At 39.2% G+C, this 24,548-nt stretch overlaps 1 long non-coding RNA gene across 1 annotated transcript; it reads right to left on the bottom strand.

The window, feature by feature from the left end:
* Positions 1-160: 160 nt before the first annotated feature.
* On the bottom strand, positions 161-24,525 carry LOC124258345. Its single transcript, XR_006893572.1, has 3 exons — positions 24,367-24,525; positions 5,905-5,911; positions 161-171 (listed from the first exon to the last, which is right to left on the bottom strand). It is a non-coding gene; the product is annotated as an uncharacterized LOC124258345 (long non-coding RNA).
* Positions 24,526-24,548: the final 23 nt, after the last annotated feature.

Genomic DNA, 24,548 nt, shown 5'->3' with positions numbered 1-24,548 from the left:
TTCATTCCTATAGAAACTGCTTTCCTATGCAGATGAGCGACTCATGCTCTTCATAGGAGAAAGGAGAATGATTTTTCAGCCAATGGAAGAATGTTCCATAGTCCTTGTTGTTTCTCACGATGTTACATAAATGAAGGTCAACATGTTGCTCAGATGTTTGGCCGTGCACTCCTGTGAACCTCTCTAAAGCATCACATATTGGTATGCACTGAGGCATTGCATGGACCCATTTGGCGAGATATGCTGTCAGTTATACCACGACCATGAGCCATGCCACCACAGATCTTCAGCAGTCGCATCAGATCTTGCTCGATCACTTGGTCAGTGAAGTTGCCACTCCAGAATTTGGCAGTTCTACGGATGGTGAAGTGCCCTTGTTCTGTGTAGGCCTTGAACTGATCTGGTGACATAATGTCCTTCAGGTTTTTCATTTCTTCCAGATACAGACGTGCAGATTTGGCAAGATGACCAGCATCATGGAATAAGGGAATCATCTTGCTGACAGACAGCAGATGTAGATTCCAGTCTCCTGTGCGCTCTGCGCGAATGAACTGCTGAATCAATGACACTTGTTCCTAATAGTCTATCCAAAGTCTACCTGTCCTGCTTTTTGATGAGACTTTGATGTTAGTCTTCAAATCATCAACAGTTTCAGCTAGCCGTAGGATATTGTCCTGGTTTTGAGAGTCAAGGGAGCCAATATCGCATTCGCCACCTAACAAACTGCCATGTACGGTACAAAGCTTTTCCACATTCAAAGAATCAAGAACATCTGTTGATTGCAGTAGGATGGACATGATAGCCGCAGATGACAGCAGATGACTTCGAAGTGCACGGGCATAAGCATGGCTTGTCAGCATGTGGATTACAGAATTAGGTGCGTAAACAGTTGCCCAAAGATCTTTCAAGCCGCTTCCACCCATCACATATATAATTGAACCCATGTATGACATGTATTCATGTAAATGAAACCGTCCTAATTTAAGGACAACCCTGTTGAGCTGTGGATGTGCCGATTCCACAATTTCTGCTGCTTTAATGTAGAGGGGCTGGTCAAATGTTACTGGACAAATCCCAAGATGTTGGTTTTCAGCCAACAACTGTACAAACGCTAGAGCAGAGTAGATGGTGTCGGGCCTTCATTGGGTCCTTCATGGGTCCTGGTTGACAAATGGCAAAATCTGAATTTTGCTTCTTTCGTTGTTGTCTCCAGTTACAGTTGACTGCATAAATCTGCTCCATGATGGACGTTGTGAGAGTGGAATATCAAGTGAAAAACTTGCTAGCCATAGATTGTCCAAAGGTTTTGTCAAGCGAAGAACTGGCACAGTTGGTTTGGGTAGTTCAATTGGTCCAATCTTGACAGACTGTAGGCCCGATGTAGAAGGTTTGTGGTATACCTTGACAGGGATCTTTGTGCCCTCAGCTGCTACGTCAGTTGATGTCATGATTTGAGTGGAGCGAGGTATAGATATCTGAATGGGCTCTTTCCTGACTGGCTTCACACATGCAATTCCACCTAAAACATGCCACGTACCAAAGCCAATGGTAGTGCTAACATTGATATCAGCATTGTCAAATATGAAATTGACAAGCTCACCCTCAATATCCAAAAATTTGTCGCCTGAAAGAAGTGCATAATACAAGCGTTGGACCTCTCTATATTCATCAGCAAAGGAAACAGGATATCAACCAATTCTCTGCTTTCATACTTGCGGTTAATGTAAGTGGATATATATTTGACGTCTGGTACCAAAAGCACAAGCATAAAATGTGTGGTTATCATGCCATAATTAATTGTCTTATGTATGTGCGGTGTTAAAAGTAATATGTTTAGATTCCTTGTGAGAAGGGCTTTCTTTTAATATATCACAAGGTATGGTTAATTAAAAAGAAATATTTTCGTGAGATTATTTTGATTATTTGATTGGCGGCCATTTTGAAAATGCCACAAGGTATAATTTGCAGAACTTTGTATCTTGTACATGGCAATGATGTTCTGAAGCTTTCCTGAAAAATTCAGCTTTCTACTATTTTTTTCCAATGTGACCTATTGTTTGTGTCTAATGCTCCTGGCCTATATACCGAAGCACGGCACATTAATACCAGCCTTCCTGTTAAGTTCTGAGGCAACAGTCGAAATTGTAGACAGCTTCCATTGAAACAGAAGTCGACAGGCTTCCAAAATGTTGTGCAACCGCTTTTCTAGTTAAATACATTATTTCCGTGACCATTTGAACTACAGTTTAGTGCATCCACCAGATAGAGGGACTTACGAGATGTTTGGTATAGGAATTAAGTTAAACGTAACTCACACTCGGTGCTCATCTATACACTTCTTGGAGTGGTGGGATCTTGCAAATAAAACATGTACAGTAGACGTAACACGCTATATGGCACAGGTCAGGATAATGAGAAATCAATATCTTATGTGTCCATCACTTGCACTAAGTACAGCCAGCAGGCACCATCTTGGGTAACGACCTTCTGTGTCTAGGTATCCGATATACAATCTCATTTATCTTGGCAACTGGTAGTCTTGATCACGTACTTTGTACACCCCTCTGACACGCTGGCACAGCGTCCACGCGATTTTCTGCCTGATTTTGAGAGTGTGGGTTCGAATTCTGGATTGGACTCAACCTTAAACGTACTAGAATCTGTGGAAGTGTAATCCCAAATATAATATATTGCACACTTGACCACTTTCTAAATGGCTTGTGTGTCCTTAGCTTTCGTCCGTGGGAGCCGTGGCAATTTACACTTTTCAGAGAAGTACACAAAATACGTGATCTTGACCACCAGTTGTGTGATGTCCATTTTTGTGGAAGCCACGGTGGCTGGATCACTGACTGTGTGTGCTGGCGATTAGGTGTTTGACTCTGAGAGCGTGGGTTCGAATCCTGCATAAGACTCAACCGCAACAAAGTACAAGAATCTGACAAAGAGTGATTCTTGTGCACCTTTGTTGGCAACACCTCTCGTCTCTTGGTATCTGACATACCGCACATTTTGTCATGGCGTCTGATTTTCTTGCTTGTATGGGTCACATCAATATATAGCTGCTAACAGTATATAAGACTTGAATATCACACGCACGGCCATGCCTGCTCTTAAAGTCAAACCATCTCATTAGTTTGCAAAATGAAAAACAAAACATTTCTGAGCTGCAAAACGTCTGTTAGCGATGATTCAACTGCGAAGAAGCTTTTGAGTTCTTTAGAAGGTTTGAACTTAATCATAAATGACTTCATATTCATACTTCTCATTCTATTTATTTGCAAATGTCTTTCACATAATTATGCATACAGTAATATATTTTATCAATCTCACACGTTTCTTTCTAAAAGGCGTATAAAATATGACGCAAACATGCATGAATATTCTTCTTTGTACTCCATTATAATTCGATAAAAGATGAAAGGCGTCGACTGTTATTTATCCTGCTATAGAGTACACCTTATACGTCGTAATTGACGGTCGTCTTAAATACTGTATAAATTCCCTTCCTTTCAAACCTACCTTTGGAAACTTTCTTTCATAACTTTAAACCAAGATGACTCATCCACTGCAATTGTTATTGTGTGAAAATGGGTGATTTTAAACTTGTCGAATAATTGAACATATGTTCTGATGTTAACATTCTTTCATGCTGAGCGTTTTTCCCCAAAGATATTCAAACCACAGTATCAGGGCCACAGCAGTCACATACGTATCAGAGGCAGGCGTTGCTGTCCTTGAAGTTATCGGTATCTCTGGACAGAGACAGGCTCAATCCTTGAAAAGTTTAATCGGCAGATGTGCATATATCTAGCAGCAGAGGCAGCGACACCTAGAATTGCATAGGATATCGTTTTTGTCACTGACTCGGGAATAAGATTACCTTCAAAATGTGTACCACCATCTTAGCATAATCGAGCCTTGAATATTGTTATCCCAATCACACATTCCCAATCAAAAATCCCAAGTTGTATGACGCTCTTTGAAATCTTTCAAGAAAGAGCATCTCTCTAGAGATACTGAAGGAAAACGTTCTGTCCTGTAAAACATATGATTTGATAAGAAATAAAACTGATCGGCTCCTTCTGTCAGAAAACACGTGTTAGGTCACATGCGAGTAGTGAGTGTTGTATACGGTTGTAGTGTTTCTGTTATATCGGGAATGCCAGCTTAATGTGGAAGGAAATTGAGGCTGAAGTGAGGCAGATCTTAAAGACTACAATTTTGATTAAATCCACCAGCATCTGGAATTGAACCAATGATCTGCGGTTTTTCTAGGCAGTTGTCTTGTGATTGCCACACGAAGTATCGAGTTTTTATAACCTTGAATTTGTCAGTTTTATTCAATGTCATTCTTCGTTCAATGTCTTCATATTGGACCTGTGTCCATTGCTGTTCCGTTTGTAATATTTCACTAATCTCTTTTTCAAACGGAGTAAATATGTACAATACACCGTGCTCTTATAGATATTGAAACAACTTAATTGAACACAATGTTCTTCAATGACCACATTAATATAGCTCTATTACTAATGAGTGGGGCTTAAAACTACATTCACTCTCACACTCAGTCAATTTGCCGGGTAGTGAAAGTATACCATAAAATTGTTTAAAGTTGTGAAAACCGCCCTGGTATTCAGTCATAAGTTGCGTTATAGTTACACAGAATTGAGTGAATTCCAAATCAATGCATTTAACTGACAACAGACATCCACTAAATGGCTATATGAATTAAGCCTTAATTTAATGCTTTGTGATTGTTAGAGTGCATCAGAACACGTCAAAATCCTGTACATCTTCTATAAGTGCCCGTGTGAGTAACGATGAGTTCTGGCAAAGCAATTCGTTTACATGAAGTCAAGCGTTGCTGATATCATGGGTATTCCTTGAATCACACACAAAATTGGGATTTACGTTCTGAAGAGTGAGCAGTGATTGAATGTTTGTGTCTGGGCGAATGTTTTGCCCACTATCGACAACATCGGACAATTCTCGTGGTTTATCTGTCCTCGTGTAAGGAGACATCACATGTCTTTCTCAACTTGATTTGAAAAGGGGTCATGATGCACATTTTTAATGGAGAAGCTGCAAACGTACCCATTGGTATTGACGTCTACCACAAATGTCATCTTGATCTATGGATGGACCATATTGATCGATTTCCTCTCGTCGTCTCGTGGGCGTACCTACTGTTTGGGTGAAACCAGCTACTGATCCAGTGGACAAATTTAATCAATCTGGGGTACTAAGACAATCTATTTAAAAGGTTACGTTATTGAAAATGAGGGAAGATACAGAACCTTTGACATTTGATCGAACATGTGCACAAGAAGCTCTCACGGAGATGGTTTCTGCTGTTCTCAGATTCTGTTCAATTGGATTTCAGGTAATCAACGTTCTGTTATCTGCATAGTATACATGTTGAGGTAGACTGGACGTAACTCAAATACTCCGTCTCCTGTTGACAATGCCATTTTCTATTGAGACACAGTCACTCACTCTTCTTGCCAGCTTGTATGGGGCTCATGGAGCGGTGAATGATATGGTCCTTTATCGGACCAGGAAGCACACTTTACAATTGAACCAGTTCCTGGACGCCGAAATTCCTGTAAACATTCCATCTGGGAAAGCTGTTCAATTTTTCGTGACATCTAATTTGTCCAGATCGATTTTATCGAAAACATTTCGTGCTTATCGTCAGTATTTATGAAGAAAACATTTGAAAATTGTAAGGTACACTCTTTGTTGTCCTTTTAACTTCATGTCCTGGCGAGCGAGAATGTATATGTAGGTGGCGCTAGTTTTGTAGAAACTACTTACTACTTTCAACAAAGTCAAGGTTATAAATGACAGCCTTTTTTAGAATCAAAGGTTACTATTAATACACTCATAAAATATGTTCACATTTAAGCTATATAATATATAAGCTCCGTGCATCGCCGATCATAACAATATGTTAAAAGTCAAGACCACTACATCTTCAGTAGTGACCCGTGAAGATCCGGGGTAGAATAGGTCTTCAGCAACCCATGTGCTTGCCATAAAAAGGAGACTATCTTGTCGTAAGAGGCGACTAACGGGATCGGGTGGTCAGTTTCGCTGACTTGGTTGACACATGTCATAGGTTCCCAATTGTGCAGATCGATGCTCATGCTGTTGATCACTGGATTGTCTGGTCCAGACTCGATTATTTACAGACCGCCGCCATATAGCTGGAATATTGCTGAGTGCGGCGTAAAACTAAACTCACTCACTCACTCACATCTTCAGTAGTACATGTACTACCCTTTCAAACAACCAATGACCCCAATAATGTCTTCATTTTATGTTTGTTTGTTATCTGGAATTTGCATGCTACTTATGTTCACGTATAGAGCCACGTATTTACATTTACTGGTTAGAAACTTGGCATTTACTGTCTATTAATCGTACTCGGACGCAGTTGCATAATGCATCAGCCCATACTGAGATCAGTAACTTTAGCTAAACCCACCCCTTAGTTCAAAGGATATCCTCACATTTGTCACACACCTCAAAACAGCGCCGACCCTCTCCTCTCACCTGTTTGTTGCACCAGAACACACTAAGCAGAATAGCACAATTGTTTAAAGCATCCCCGCACATGGACTATTTTCACCACTATTCAACACTATGTTGTTATGTTACAGATTCTGCAAGGCGAAACAGAGATGAAAGCATAAGAATGGGTAGCTGGATAAAAATACATCAGGAGAACACGAAAAGGGCCATTGTAATTTATCCTATGATTCTGGTTCTGTCCGTAAATATACATCCGGTTAGAATGATAAAGATATCATGTGCACTTCAAGGTACGACAGTCCTGATCTCCTACAAGAACCCAATACTTTTCTCCTTACTTTGACTTTGAGTATTTCTTTGATCTTTCAGTTGAAGAACACAAGGAGGCCTAAACTAAACTAAAAGACATTGGAAAGGCATTGGAAGGTTTTAAGACATTGTTTGTCGTCAATAAAGCATCAATGTGTTCCGTGTCATCACATAATTAGAAGGACAATTTTTTCTGACACCCAACAATCAAAACATCCTTAGTAGGAACCATTTACTGCTTATAAAACCTTTAGCAACGAGCAAAACACCCCAATTTGCACAAGAATTAATACCCTGAGTTAATACCAGTTCACTGATAATTGCTCATCTTCACTCACCATGAGGAGGAAGAAATATTTTAAAAACAGGAAGCTTTTTTCTCTTCACACAACTTTCTAGCAACAAACAAAATATCAGTCCCAGTTTGCACGAAGACTGAAACCTTGTATTCGATTACGTAATTGCTTTATGCAGCAACTGTGTTCAAGTATCATCCATACTGTATAAATCCCATGTTTGTCAACCCCTCCACACAGTAAGCATTGTCAACACATTATAAATGATTGAACAAACAATTTGTTGGGGCTGAGTGATAATTTTATCTCATTTGTCCTTGAGCTGCGTGAATGTGTACCTTCAACTTGAAAAAACATCAAAGTCGTGGTGGCCAAACTGTTGAATACAATCATTTCAATTGCAGGAAATGAAGTTATCACAGAAGTAATATCGTCGTTTTGTTGGTCGCTCATTTTGCATAAACGTCAATGCAAGAAAACACAGAAGTCTTAATCATTCTCTGAAACAATATCTGTGTGGCGAAAAGGCCAAAATAGCGATGGAAACTAAACAAATTGACCACTAAAATTCAACGTGAAGTGTAAATTTAAATCGTCGAAATAGCCGTGAAAACTATATGAAAGTATCAATGATGACAGAATGTGTTTGCAATGACGACCCATTTGTCTCATGTGATCACACATTATTTCATGCAAGAGTGTATGCGTCTTCAGAAGGTAACTGTTGTACCCCGAACTGGCGCAGTTCATTAACGGTATAAACATGCCTTACTGGGGTGCCCCATGTGCATGCATTTCACATTATAACTGACACAATCCTTCAAAGATGGAGTAATTCAAAGTCATTCACTATCACAAGCACACATTCCTCAACGGGTGGTCTTCAGCAACCCATGAATGCTTGTCGTTAGAGGCGACTGATGGGATCGTGTGGTCAGGCTCTCTGACTTCGTTGATGCATGTCATCGCACCCCAAATGCGTTGATCGATGCTAATGATATCAGTCACTGGATTGGTCCAGACTTGATTATACAGAGACCGCCGTAACACATCTAAAACATTGGCGTTAAACAAGCAAACATGTACGTGATATCCAGCAGATGGTTGATGAGAGGACTTGATTGCTAAATGTGTTTGGACTGATTGGATTGACACAAATCTAAATACAACTGCAACACGAACAGGTGTTTGTGTTGTGTATATGCTTGGTTATTATTCTTTATACAAATTTATCACAAACGAGGTTTGCCGCCATTATTATCAGTGTATCTGATATTACTCTTACAGTATCGCCTAATGTGGGACGAAAGCCTGATGTGATGTAGATCTGTAATGTGTATCACTTTGGGGAAACAGCGATCACATGTGAAGACATCAAGGATCACAGTCAGTGCAAATCTGTGATTCCAACCAACGACCATAGGATTCTGACTCATTTAAGGGGCGCAACTCCCTGCACAGAAATCGTTCGGGGTTTCTGATTGAATTTGTTTTGACAGGTAGTGACATTAGGTATCGTGTTTGAATTACACAGCTTCTCTGTTTTCACAGAAGAATTACCAGGAATCCATAGTGAGCTGCGAAGTGTCAAGTGTTATGCTCAAAGAATGAGTGAAGTGGGGCTGTAAGAGGCTGGTAGATTCAGACAGACTTCCATTTCCAGTGAGAGAAATAACGCGACAAAACGAGAGGAACGTCTTTTCAAGCGTGCCTCATGAAACGTTTCACTTCATTGATAAGCTAATGTCGTGAGTCGATGGGTTTTGAAAAGATGATAAAGGTAAAGAAAGTTCTGTACAACGTTCTTGGCTGTTTTCAGCAGAATAATTTAATCGTTTTGAACGAGCCGTAAACTCCCCACGATGATTGATTCAATATGACAGTCTCCGTTTGAATGAATCAAATTACTTTAAAAAATTACACAATACACCACTTCCTACATTCCCAGCCAATTACAGGATGAATGAAGGTCTTATAAAGTTACGCCAGTGATATCATGACGTGTGGCAACATAAAGGGTTTTATTTAAATAATGTATGACCCCATGGAGTTGGATGTCCAAAGTTTTTAGGACCAAATCATAGCTCTTTTCAAACTCGCAAATGAAGTTTGGAAACTGGTGACTGCATCTGCATTGTGTTCAACAGATTAGTTTGTGCCCCGAGAGTGTGCTCGGCCGAGCTGTTTTTAACAGCCTATTGAGGTGTCTTAAGATTAAAGATAGTCCAAGTATGTATAATGAAAGCCTGTTAATTCAAGTAGAAAGTATTCTAATGTCCTGACTGAATCTTGTTTCTTCAATGTCATCATATTGGTCCTGTGTCCATTGCTGTTGGGTTTGCAATATTTCACTGATCTAATTTTCAAAAGCAGTAAATATGTGCAACCTACCATGCTCTTATATACTGTGCAGATACATGTTACAATCGAATTGATCAAACGTTTTTATAGACCACATTAATATAACTCTAATACTATGAGTGCAGCGTGAAACTACATCCACTCACATTGATTGACTGAGTATGGCGTTACGCCGCTTTTAGCAATATTCCAGCAATATCACGGTGGGGACACCAGAAATGGGCTTCACACATTGTACCCATGTGGGGATTCGAACCCTGGCCTTCGGCGTGACGAGCCAACGCTTTAACCACCAGGCTACCCTACCGCCACCCACATCCACTCACACACTTAGTCACTCTGCTGGGAAGTGCAAGAAACTGAACAAGTGTTTAAAGTTGCGAAAACCGCACTGGGATTCAGTCATAGGTTGCGTTCATGGTTACACAGAATGAAGTGAATTCCAAATCAATGCATTTAACTGACAACAGACTACTCTGGGAGTCTTAGAGTGCATCACAACACAGGGAAATCCTGTAGAACATCTCCGAACATGGACTACTTCCAACACTATGTTTCACACTATGTTGTTATGTTACAGATTCCGCAAGGAGCAAAAGCGAAACAGGGGTGAAATTCATGAATTCGTAGCTGGAAACGATTACATCAGTCTTGCGAATAGGATCACTTTATTATATCTATATTTCTGCTTCGGTACATTAATAAAATGAACAACATCCGGCTAGAACAATGTAAAACAACATGTGCTATTTCACGGTATGGCATTCTTTGGCCTCAAATTGTTATCTCAAGCCAGAACCCAATTCGTTTCTCCTCTCTTTGACTTTGTACGAGTATTTTTTTCTTTCATCTTTTCAGTTGAACAACACAAAGAGGCCTGCTACATAGACCTTGGAAAGGCATTGGAAGGTTTTGAAATCATGCTAGTCATCAATCCAGTAATAATATGTTCCATGCCATCCAAATTAGCGCATCTTCACAAACCATTAGAAGGGCAAATCCTTTTAAAACCAAACAACCAAACAGTTGTATCTTCAATCACCATTACAAGGAATAAATACTTTTAAAACAAAAACAGCAACCCAAAAAACATTTGGAGGAAGCATTTTCCTCGTCACATAACATTCTAGCAACAAAGAAAATGTCAGTCCTAGTTTGCATGATGTCGGAAACCTGTTCGATTCCGTAATTGCTTTATGTAGTAACTGTGTTCAAGTATCATCCATACTGTGTAGATCACATATTTGTCAACCCCTTCACACAGTAAGCATAGTCAACACATAACAAATGACTGGACTAACAATTGGTTGGAGGGTCTTCACAATAAAGACTCCCATTCCCAAATAAGACTTAATCTACACTAGGAGACCAGCAACGCAGACTCCTTGACCTCAGCGCGACTTTTCTCATGAATGTATCATAACAGTCAATACTGACATCAAATTTACAACGAGGGACCCAATTATTCTGAGTGGTAAGGCACTCTAAGATTCCACTCTAAGATTACTACCTTAGCAAACAACATCCTGGGGCAAAGTCACAGACGGATAAGTGACAATAATCCCTTGTCAGAGTACAAAACATTGTGCTTTATATTGTGTTACTGAGAAGCATACAGCAGTTTCAAAATGGATCTTCCAAATTTTATCTAAAGGGGTAACCTTTTGATTGTAAACCTTATAGTATAACCTAACCAAGCAATCTAATCCAAGGGGAGGGGATATGGTGTGCTGACAGGCGGGTAAGTTACATATTGCTGTCCATTGACTTACACCATGATGTTACCCATGCAGATACGAGTTAGAATAATGGTCTTCAGCAGCCCATGTTTGTCACATGCGTCGACTTAGCCTGAATGTTGTAGAATTAACAACAAACAGACAAGAAAATATTATCAGGAGTCAGTACATTCCTTAGATTGTTCTCACTTGTCTCAGTATATATGCCTTTTGTTTTGGCAATGTGACGTGTAGGCACTTTAAATGTTTTTATGGTATTTGACCACGAAGGTCTTTCAAGCTGTCTTTCATTCCCTGTTTACCTCTTCTTAAAGGCATATATAAAGTGACTTTTGACGCAAACATACATAAGCATTCTTGTTGTGTATTCTATTATGGTTTCAAAATTGCTGAAAGATGAGAAGCGATAGAGTACACATATTAAGTTGCGCCATAATGGACATGCTTTATAAATGCTGTATAAACTCCTTTCAACGCAATATAGCATATCTTTGGGAACGTTCTTTCATTACTTCCAATCAAGATGACTTCTGTTGTTTTCGTTCCGTGAAAAAGTTCCTTAAAACTTCTCGATTAATTGAATATATATCATGACAAAATGATATCAACATTCTTTCATGCTGCGTTTTTCCCCCAAACATACCACAGTATCAGGGCCACAGTAGCCACATAAGTGTCACAGGCAGGCATTGCTGTCTTTGGAGTATTCGGTGTCTGTGGACAGAGGCAAGCTCAATCCTTGAAGAGTTTAATAGGAATGTGTACACTTTTGGCTCAGTGTTGTAAATGGTAACATACACAGCAACACCCAGAATTGCATCGAACATCTTTTTGTCACTGATTCTGAAATAACTGCTGCAATCATACTGTATACCATAATCTTTTTAAAAAAAGAACCTTTAATATTGTTACCCTGAACAAACATTTGGCCAAGTCGTATAAGGTTCTTTGAAATCTTTGAAGAAATAGCATGCGTAATTGCACCTCGAAAGCTGTCGAATGCTGGAGCCGTTGAACATCGTAAGTGTTCACAAGAGATACTGAACGAAAATGTTCTGTCCTGTAAGATGTATGTTGTGATAAGACTTAATACTGATAGGCTACTTCTGTCAGAAAATACAAATGTATTTATTGAAAAATATCAAATATATCTCGGTCACGAAACTCCAGCCCATTCTATGTTTTTATATACTCTATAACTGGACTTTGTTAAAGTTGGATACAGTTTCAAATTTGCCAAACCTCTGAGCCTCATGCTTCATGTAACACTGAGCTGACACTATTTCGGTCTTGCGTATGGTCTTGCAGGCGTCTGGAAATCGAAATGATGATCTTTAATTTTCTAGGAAGTTGTATTGTGATGAACATACGAGGCAGTGAGTTCACCAAACCTTGACTTTGTCAATGTTAATAAATGTCATTTTTCGTTCAATGTCTTAATACTTCATATCACTGATCCAGTTTTCAAAAGCAGTACATATGTGCAACGTACCATACTCTTATATATGTTATAGATATTTGTTACAATTTAATTGATAAACTGTTCTTTATAGACCACATTGATATAGCTCAAATACTAATGAATGATGCATGAAACTACATTCACTCAGAAACTTAGTCACTCTGCAGTTTTGTGTAAGTATTCTGAACAATGGTTTAAAGTTGCGAGAACCACACAGATCCAGTCGTAACCTGTTTTTATGATTACATGGAATGTAGTGAATCCCAAATCAATGCATTTAACGGCCAACATACATAAACCAAACGACTGTTTGGGTTAAGCCTTAATTTAATACTCTGTAATTGTTAATGTGCACCGAAAGACGGCGAAATCCGGTACATCTTCTATAAGTGCCTGTGTAAGTATCAATGAGTTCTGGCAAAGCAATTCGTTTACATGAAGTCAAGCGTTACTGATATCATGGGTATTCCTTGAATCACACACAAAATTGGGATTTACGTTCTGAAGAGTGAGCAGTGATTGAATGTTTGTGTCTGGGCGAATGTTTTGTCAACTTTCGACAACATCGGACAATTCTCGTGGTTTATCTGTCCTTGTATAAGACATCACATGACTTTCGCAACTTGATTTGAAAACGGTCATGACGTACATTTTTAATTGAGTAGCTGGAAACGTACCCATTGGTATTGACGTCTACCACAAATGTCATCTTGATCAATATTTAAATTGTCATATTGATCGATTTGCTCGCGTCGTCTCGTGGGCGTACCTACTGTTTGGGTGAAACCAACTACTGATCCAGTGGACAAATTTAATCAATCTGGAGGACTTAGACAATCTGTTTGGTCACGTTATTGAAAATGAGGGAAGATACAGAACCTTTGACATTTGATCGAAGATGTCCACGAGAAGCTCTCACGGACACGTTTTCTGCTGTTCTCATATTCTCTTCAATTGGATTTCCGTTAATCAACATTCTGTTATCTGCATAGTATACATGTTGAGGTAGACTGGACGTAACTCAAATACTCCGTCTCCTGTTGACAATGCTATTTTCCATTCAGACACAGTCACTCACTCTTCTTGCCAGCTTGTATGGGGTTCACTGAGCGGTGAATGATTAATGGTCCTTTATCGGACCAGTAGGCATACTATAATTGAACTAGTTCCTGGACGCAGTAATCCCCGTAAACACCCCATCTGGGAAAACTGTTTAATTTTCCGTGACATCTAATTTGTTCTGAACGTACTGATCGAAACTATTTCGTTCTTACCTACAGTGTTAATGAAGAAAACATGAGAAAATTGTCAGGGACTAACTTTTGTTTGTGCTCATAAACTTTTAACTTCACGTCCAAGCAAGCGACAGTGTACATGTAGGTGGCGGTAGTTTTGTCGAATACTGCTACTGCTGCATATGTACACTTTTTGCTCAGGTTGTATTTAGTTACATACACAGCAACACTGTAAAACGCATTACTGTGTACCACGTGTAAGAAGTTACGTTATGATATACAATTAACATACTTTAAGTGAGTGGCTTGGACTTATTATGGACCAATTATTTCAGATTATTATATGAATTCAAGCCAAATCAGGTGTTCAGGGGTTCACAGGTCTGATTTTCCAATAAGCATACGATCCCCTTATATCACGGCTCTTTGTGAGAGGTATTTTAATTATTAAAATCTGAGTTTGTTTCTCTTTCATGTCAGGCTAGTATGATAAAGAAAAAAGATGTCACAGGAGCTTCACAGTACGAAATCAGTTATGCTAACATGTCTTATCTGAGAGCAACTGAGTGCTTTCCACTTCTTCGACTGCGTTAGAACAGTTCTTCCTTCCGTGCTTCTTGTGTATGTCTGTATTCTACTGGTTGCACTTAGCAGTTAAAAACAGTTCAAACCTCTCTTCAAAGGCTTATTTCATGTAACCGTTTTCGCAAAGTGAAAATGTTGGATGAATATAGATATAATGTCAAGATAATGTTTCTCATACCTGTACTGCAATGACCTTCGCACAAACAACCAATCAATAAGATGCACTCTGTTATAGCTATATAAACAATACAGAAAGAGGTATATTTTTATATATGATATTATATGATGATTGTAGAGGTTTAAATGAAGCTATATGACAGAGTGTTCTATAATTCCCAGTCAGCTTCAACTCATATCGGACCCGTAAAGATCCGGTATGGAAATGGTCTTCGGCAACCCATGCTTGTCGTAAGAGGCAACTAACAGGATCAGGTGCTCTGGCTGGCTGACTTGGTTGACACATGTCATCGTATTCCAGTTGCATAGATTATTGATCACCGGATTGTCTGGTCCAGGATCGATTATTTACAGATAGCTGGAATATTGCAGCGTTAAAAATCAATCAATCAATCGATCGATCCGTATCGAGTTATTGTAGTACAGTATCCTCACTGTACAAACATTGACAAACCATAAAATACTTTTGTCCTTGGCTGCAGGGGAAAATCGGGAAGTCTACACTGCTTCAATATATTTAGCTTATGTTTTTCCGCGGCCGTCCTGTAGATACATGTTCATTATCGTTACTTTAAGGCATTATTGCTAAAAAATGTTTGGCAGTCACTCATAAATTTGTTCCATGTTACAAGCGAAGAACACAAGGACGGTAGCTCAGACACCGTCAAACCAAAGGACGTTGAAAGATGGCGTCTATATTTATCCTGACTGGCGATGGGTATTATGGGCATAGAACAGAGATTCAATATATAACGTGACCGATTCGGGTATCCATTTTAAAACAGTACCTCGGCGAGCTCGTACTGTAACATCGACATAAGCGCGGAAGTCACGCTGCCACACACACGTGCTTGCATGTCACTTAGATATGAGAGAAAATAATCTTGAATTCAGTTTTGATTTCAGTTTCACCTCACCTGGTTTTTGTTGAGCACAAAATTAAAAACTATCACAAAATACAGAATATAAAAAGAAATTGTATTTATTATTACATAATCCCACTGCCTAAACATAACCTGCATAAATTTAATTGTTGTATATAATTGCTGAAATCCTTCTATATAATATAGACAACATGGAGAAGATTCAGTCTTCACTCGCTGGAAAGAATGCTTCTTAACCATGGACCACAAATTGTACATTTTGTACAATATAGTCTTTAGGACCAGTCGACTGAAGTGCCATGTCACAGTTTAACGTGGATTCCCCACTTTGGCCCAGTCTACTGATTCCGACTCGATCAGCCCCTGACTTCATTACGTCAACGTTTCTGTTGGTATGACGCGTCCGGCGATCGAACCACCGACCTTCCGGTCTCCCGACTGACACTCTCCCGATCAGACTGCAGAGGTTATGCATTAACGGAATTCGGACTGATGAGGTTTCACAATACAGAAATGCATATACAACCCTACCTAAGTCTGTTATTGGGTGATCTTATTGTAGATATAGGTTGCAGAGAGGCGGCCCAGTGCTGAAAGTGTTCACACCAAACATCGGGATTCAAATAGACACATTGTTCTCGCCGCGAAGGATCTGAAATAAGAAGATCGGCGTAAAACCGTAGAAGACCGATCGATCGATATATGACCTCTGACGAAACAGACATACATATAGTAATATTATATCACATATGGCATAGATTAAGAAGGTGGTGGTTGTACTTCTAGTGTCTGAAGTACAGAAAACATGTTTCTGAATGAAACGTTATGCATATCACACCTACATGTTTACGCGAATAAGCTAGCTGACATACCACACTGACCAGTTGCCCTAACAGAAGAAGTTAGTTTCGAAAGGTCACGTTAATTGGAAATGGAGTGTCTTGACAACTGATTGAAGTTGTCCCCAGAGATTCAATGAAACGTAATTAATCAGGGCCCAGATTTGACATCAGTCCTCAGTGTGTCGTGTTGATCTCCTACATATTGGACATTATATGTCTTGTTGTCAAATTAGCAGCATGCAGAACATTCGTTATGAACAAAATCGCTTGGATCATACAGATAGCGGTTACACTGTGACTAAAATTCTAAATCAGAAGAAGATGTATATGTATTTAACAGATCTGATGTTAAAAGTCAAGTAGTAAGGTATATGTATTAGATATACCGACACTTTCCGAGGTGTGCCGCTCAATACCCCTACTGTTTGAGTCGTGTGGCCCCGAGGAGGAGACGGAGACCACACGACTCAAACAGTAGGGTATGAAGCGACACACCGAGGAAGTGTGGGTACATCTGACTTATACCTCACTTCTGGTCGAGTTACGAGTTTATTATAACACTTTATGTTCTAATTATGACCAAAAAAATTATTTCTTTTCCATCTGTTTCATTTATTTTTAGCCCACTGGTTAAGACCCTCAAATGTCCCGCGTCTATAGTCTGTTTGCAGTGAAACCTACCGATCAATTTCACTTTAAACAAAAAAGTACTCAAATAAGTGAAATTAAGATTGCGAATCTCATAATTTGACCTTGCCAAATGAACATCTCAGAATTATATTCAACTTAGAATAAAATTTGTTTAACAAATGATCATAGTTTCAAATCAATATTATTGGTTTGTATTACAATTTTAGGGGGGTAAGCGCAGTAGTTGGAACAGTGAAACAAATGCCCGTGCGGTACGTAATGAGCGTTAACTTCTACCAAACCTGCATGTTCTGGGTGTTTCATTTAATGCGCATACCCCATTGTAATACAAACCAATAACAGTGCTTTGAAACTATGATCGTTTGTTAAACAACTTTTATCCTAAGCTGAATATAATTCTGAGATTTAAATGTTCAATAGGCAAGGTAAAATTATGGGGATTTGCAATCTTAGTTTCACTTTATTTGATTTACTTTTTTAAAGCGATATTCATCGGTACGTTTTCACTGCAAACAGACTATAAGCAGTCGATTGCACGTGCATGCACGGGCTTGCACGATTTCACACGATTTTAAACACCAGTTCGGGCGCGAGAATGACTTCAAGTAGCCCCAAATATGCGCAATATTACTGATAATTGACATTTGTATGGGCAGACCAATGCGCATGCGTTCTCTGACTCGCATGTGGCATAGAAAACATTTGGAAGATCACACGTTCGTTCGCCATGGATGCTGAAGAGTGGACAAAGGATTTTCTTTCTCAAATTGACAGTTCGTTAGCGTCACATTTCGACCTGGATGATAAGGAAGATTTTGAAACAATCGAAATCTCAATGTGAGTCCATTGAAATAAAATTATATTTCGCCGTTTGTTGTGTCTGTATTGCTTCGGTATACCCTAGTGAAAAAGTGTAGGTGTATCATTGATACACCTACACTTTTGACAGGTGTACCGGTCAATACACCTACACTTTTAACAAAGGAAACCATGGCAACGAGACCGGAAGTGGGGTATAACAATGGATACACGTACATGTCCATGCTCACGCACATGCACAAGTACACACTCACGCCAATTCAAGGCACACACGCATACGCACAAACACACTCTTACTTCAATGCACAAGCACAAAAGTATACACACAAGCAAAATCTCACGCCAATGCACAAGCATCAACACACACTCACGCCAATGCACACATTCACTCCAATGCACAAGCACACTCATGCCAATGCACAAGCACACTCACGCAAAGCACAAGCCCAATCACGCAAATGCACAAGCCAACTCACGCCAATGCACAAGCACACTCACGCCAATGCACAAGCACACTCACGCCAATGCACACATTCACTCCAATGCACAAGCACAAGCACACTCAGCGTTTACGTGGTACATTTCGCAATGAAATGGCTAATCTGGTCTGGCCTTTTATACTCGATGCCTCTACTAATGTTTCCGACACATTGCACATGCATTACGGGGAAAACATTTTCTGCATGCACTTTTCATGTATCGTTTTCATTTTTTTATGACAAACGTTTACAAACACATTTTGGGATGCGTTTGCGCGCAACTCACAACAACCACGACGTGACACGACATTGTCTTAATTGTCTTCATGACGAATGCTGTCAAATTATATCGTAATGAACTGCTGAAGACGCCTATGCGTTTCTTTTTTCTTTTTAAAAAAATTGTTTTTTGGTCTGTATTTGTCTGTTAAATTTTTTAACACGGCATAATCAGGCCAATAGGATGTAAATATACAGATGAGCAGCGTCTGTATTTCCATAAGCTGGGATGACCAGGATGAAGCAGTTTGACCAGGTTGTACTAATAATTTAGTTTAAGGACGATTAGATTTCTATATAATGATCAATTCGTTTTATGATTGCCATCAGACTTTCAGGAACGCAGCAAAGGTTACTATTTTTGTGCGCAGTCTTGGAAGCGATTTTGAGACGGTGGGCTTGCCTTTGACCCGGCTGTGAATATAGATTGACTTTGTCGTCGGATTATTTTGTTGAGTTTGGTGTTTTGGAGTGGATACCACGCCTGCGTGACTACTTTGGTACTGATTGGGGCCTTCAAAGTAAATTTGATGTCACTGTCAGCTTTTGTACTACATTCATGAGCAATGTGGCGTTGAGCTCTTGGGAACGTCTTGTAAGTCTTCCAGAGTAGATTAAGTCATTATCGAGGGAAATGGCAATTCGACTGTGATTACACGTGACACGTGACCGGCAAGAACAAACATGTACCTCAAGTCTGTGATATAGCTGAAATACGACTCAAAACTTACTCACCTACTGTGGTATGGTTTTGAATTAAACACAATCTCATAAATCAATACAGTTGACTGCATCTTGAAACACGTGTTGTTATAGAGCAGTGTTATTTATTGTGTAGCAGTGTTCCAAGTGTACAGTGAGTGAGTGAGTTTAGTTTCACGCCACACTCAGCAATATTCCAGCTATATATCGGTGGTCTGTAATTATCGAGTCTGGACCAGACAATCCAGTGATCAACATCATGAGCATCGATCTGCGCAACTGGGTTCCGATGACATGTGTCAACAAGCCAGCGAGCCTGACCACCCGATCCCGTTAGTCGCCTCTCACGACAAGCATGGTTTACTGAAGGCTCATTCTAACCCGGACCTTCACGGATCCCAAGTGTACATGTGCCATTGTGTGCGTGCGTATGTGTGTGTTATTTAAGCTTAGGTTAGATATATAACCTGGAAGGGTACCTCCAGGTCCGACAACCATATGGGCCTTTCCACTATATTTTGACCAAGGGAGTTAGAAAATCTTCTTGAGTCTTTTTCTAAGGTCTTTAAAGGGAGTTCACTTTTGCCTCTCATCTCATATTACATCTCAAGTCACAAGAGGACCAGAATTTGTGTGTGGATTCATTCTTGTCCTGGATAATCAGCCTAAGATGGACACTTGGCCAGTGTTGTAGTGAGTGAAAACTACTCCGACCATTGTCTTTATTGCTGTAATCTATGGGACGTAGAGGGCAAAGAGAGGACGTCAGAGACCAAGGATCCCACCAGCACGGCACCCGTGAAGATCCGGATTAGAATTGGTCCCCAGTAACCAATGCTTGTCGTAAGAGGAGACTAACGGGATCGGAAGGTCAGGCTCGCTGACGTGATTGACTCATGTCATCGTATCCCAATTGCGTAGATCGACGCTCATGCTGCCGCCATGTAGCTGGAATATTGCTGAGTGCGGCGTTAAACAACAAACAAACCAAACCCAGCCCACCAGCACGGACAACTTGGGACAGCTCTCGATGTGGAATTGAGTGCAATATATGCCAATGGTAACAATAACACCTTTGTCAACAGTATGCCATGTAGGTGTCGTGCATGTCTCACCCAACTAAGTGGAGATACCACCCATTGATCCCCACGCACATGTTAATCTAAATGACATTCTCTGTCATTACACTTTCACGATCGGTTCATTTGTTCCTCTATATTTTGTCGGTGGTATATGTACATCATTAAACGACATTGTACAGCACACAGTGTACATTAAAAGACACATATGTGCTTCATTAAACGACATTACACAAACTAACAAGGACACACTGTGCAACACTGTTTGAAATTGATTTTCTCTACATCAGATAAAGCATGAACAGACACCGCTGGATTCTCATTGATTACCAGAAACAAATAGGTTTCTCTATACACCATACGCAATTAACTGTAGTCTTAAGTCGTTTTTGTGTCCTTCACCGCATGGGTTCCGTTTTCAAGACGTTTTGCGTGATGGGATTGATGCGAGCTTGGTGTATTTAAACAACAGTCAAAGACACCCGATCCTTTTGTAATTTCTCTTATTCTATTCTTGGACCTTTGATGGGGACCACGTTACAAAGTTATCACCTGCCATGTCTATTTCCGTCTGTTTTATTTATATGTGACAGTGCCATTCTATGTCCATGTCATGGACGTTAGTAAATGTATCCATGCCGCGTGTTTGTGGAAGGTCAGATATTTTCAAAGATTCTTCGATTCGACATTGATAGTTATAGTTTTCCAACAATTTTGAAAGCAATGTCATTTTTATTGATTTTTATGTGATGTTTCATAAATTTCTGTTTGCTTTTGTATGTAGATTTTGTAAATGGTCGGAGTTGCAGGTAAAGCAGAACATGATTAACCTTTCGGCGAACGCCTCGTGTCATCACTGATTTCCGTGGTCCTTTCATATACTTATCGAACCAAATCATCATCATCATCATCATTTCATTCCGTATAAATGGCCATAGAACCAACAGTACAACATGTGTAAAATATGAGTAAACATATATACTGCGCCACTAGCAAAAAGTATTTGAATTTTAACATTATGCATTCACCTTCTCAATGAAAATACAAAGGTTAACTAGCTTATCATTATCAACATTGGTGAACCAGTAGATCAGTTTGTACATATTTGGGTGGTAATAATAACCCAAATGGAATGTCTTTCAAGATAGTAATTCTGTTGCCTTGACGTTTGATATAGTATTATATGTTAACGTTTTTCGTTAAATTCCTGAAAGTTATTAAATGATATCTGTTATGTGTTGTCTCTTGTACTGTGTGCGATAATGGAAAAATCTAGATCCTACCTACCTGATCCAGTGACGGAACTGAGTCACCCAAACAACGCATATACTTGTGTCAGTTTCGTACAGATATTGGACATGAGTTACGGTATGTAACGTAACATTCAGCGATATTCGAGCATAACCATGGCAGTCTGTAAATAATAGGGTCTCAAGCAAACAGTAATTATATGATATACTATTGTTATGTGGTAGTGATATTAAAGGGGAGTCTTGCCTCTGACCTCACATTACATCTCAAGTTACAAGAAGACCAGTTCTTTGTGTGACATTTTGCCAGGGCTATTGTGCAAGTTTGATTATTGTTTCTGAGAGGTGATTATTACCACTGTTGTCTTTCTTGTTATAATCACTGCACTTATATTTCATCACCTTTGAATTTGTAAATTCATTTATATTTTGTTTTGCCATAGTTATACCTTTGTTGTGAATAGTATTAAATTTGTAAACATTAGACTTAAATTAATTTAAGAATACAGTTAATTTCGTCATGTTGTTTTAGCTGTTTGCTAATTTCACACCTAGCTATTTTACGGGCTGAAGCTCGGACTTTTAGTTCCAAATTAAAGACCAAGTACATGCGTATTTAAAATGCGATTCTGTTTATTCTCTCTTGTTGCCATGTCCTGAATCGTATATCACATCATGTCAGATTAATGTGGCAGGAACGCAGTAAGAGACGGAAGCTGACGTTCTGGCGTCTTTGACCTTTACCGTTTAGCGCTAGAATGTATTCCAATGACGCATCCTCTTAGAATTTTCTGTAGGCCTACCTTTCATTGGTTTGGAATGGTTTGGAACTGTCTTGAATTCGAAGCTTATTACACATTAGGCTAGGGGGGAAAGAACATTAAAACAGCAATATATTCTGCATGAGGAACATTTTTAGGGTCGGACTTCTCCTGATCAGATAAAGACTTGTTGACAATTCAAATGACGAACGCAAAAACGATCTATGCTTCTCAGGAACACAATAACGAGTATAATGTTTTGTAGTGACTATTTTCTTCTTATCTGCGTTTTGTAGTTTCTGTGTGACCGAACTAGAAGATAAATTCCATATTACATTAGTATGTCCTCTTTACAATGAGTATCGTGCTAAATATTTACCTGAATACTGTCGTAATTACCCTCATGTTCAAATGTTTATTGAATTGATGAGAACAAGCGATAGGAATAGACTCTTAAGACTTTGTATCTTTCTTCAACAAATGTTTGTATTTCGATCGAAACAAAAAATCTCTGTGAACACATAATCGTATCAATTGTAATAAGATCTATCGTTTTGCACATGTTGTACTGTTGGCCTCATGGTCATATATACGTAATATAGGATGGATAGAACAATGTTTTTTACTCTGACAAGGGATTATTGTCACTTATCCGTCTGGGACTTTGCCGCAGGATGTTGTTTGCTATTGTAGTAATCTTGGAGTGGAACCGAAGCTTGCCTAATCACTCAGAATAATTGGGTCCCTCGTTGTAAATTTGATGTCAGTATTGGCTGTTATGATATATTCATGAGAAAAGCTGCGTTGAGGTCAAGGAGAATGTGTTGCAAGTCTCCTAGAGTAGATTAGGTCTTTATTAAGGGAAATGGGAGTTGGATTGTGAAGACACTCCAGGCATGGAGAGGTTTTCATAGAGGCTTGACTAACTATGTAAGCGTATGGGTGCCACATGCTGAAAAACAATTATTATTCAACGTGGATATATACCTACCAACGACAATTGACCCATAAGGCATAGATAACTATGTTAGCCAATCAGAGCGCTGTATGTCTTGTATCGCCTCGGCAGCAATTACCGCAATATGTTCTCGTTTAAACACATCTGTCTGAAACTAATCGATATTAATGGAAGAGTGTGTATGTACATGAAAGTTAAATTAGCGCCACCTTAAACAGTATTTCATGTATAACATAGTATGTCTGCTGGATTGGGAGGAAAGCCCGAAATGATGCAGGTCATTGATGTTTACCACTTAGGTAAAACCCAGTCACTCTGGCATGTTTCAGAAATATGTAGAACAAAACCTTCCAACATACGATCATTTAAGCTTGAAATACCATGCACTTCAATGACTGTTGGGTAAGCAGTGCCCAGTGTTGTCATTGGAAGCTCGTCATGTAACATGTAATCAAATATTACAAGATTATATATCATTGCAGCTGAAGGGATTTGATCTATTTTGTATAGTGTCTTTGCTTGTATTAGGTTTAATTGTTCATATTTATATGCTAAAATATATCTTACTATGAACATTGAACATATGTTAAAACTTCTACACGTCGGTTACCTAAGGCACAGGGCAATATTAAAACATTATCCCTTGGCCAGAATGATATTTGGTAAAAAGAACCTAACGAGAGGCATTGTAATGTGAAGACAAGGCCAATTAGAACAATTGGATGATGTCGCCAAAAAGTTTATAAGAGGTATCTACAGACCCGTGTCAGTTATATTCTGACACTTAAAGTTATTTCCATAGACTTACATGTTAATTTAGTGTAGCATGAATAATTTTCATGAACTTAATTTTCGTAAGATCCCAGTCAAAATTTGCACATGTGTGAGGAATCATCTTACCTACAGTCACATAATTCCTGTTTAATTTACCTTGCTTATTTTATCGAATGACAACAACATGGCGGCCTATGGGATTGTGCATTGTGGAACCATACGTAAGTTGGTAAATGCGATGTCATTAGTTAAAGAGTGGTCGGAAAATTGAACTGAAAATATGTGCGCAGAGTAGAGATGATTTCAAATTTGCCTTACAAATTTTACAAAGATCTATTCTAAACTCACTTCATGAACATTATTTAT

The sequence above is a fragment of the Haliotis rubra genome, unplaced genomic scaffold, assembly GCF_003918875.1.
Source record: "Haliotis rubra isolate DU_JTF1 unplaced genomic scaffold, ASM391887v1 Scf69, whole genome shotgun sequence".
In the NCBI taxonomy this organism is placed as follows: Eukaryota; Metazoa; Mollusca; class Gastropoda; order Lepetellida; family Haliotidae; genus Haliotis; species Haliotis rubra.
This window is presented reverse-complemented; position numbering and strand designations above follow the sequence as displayed.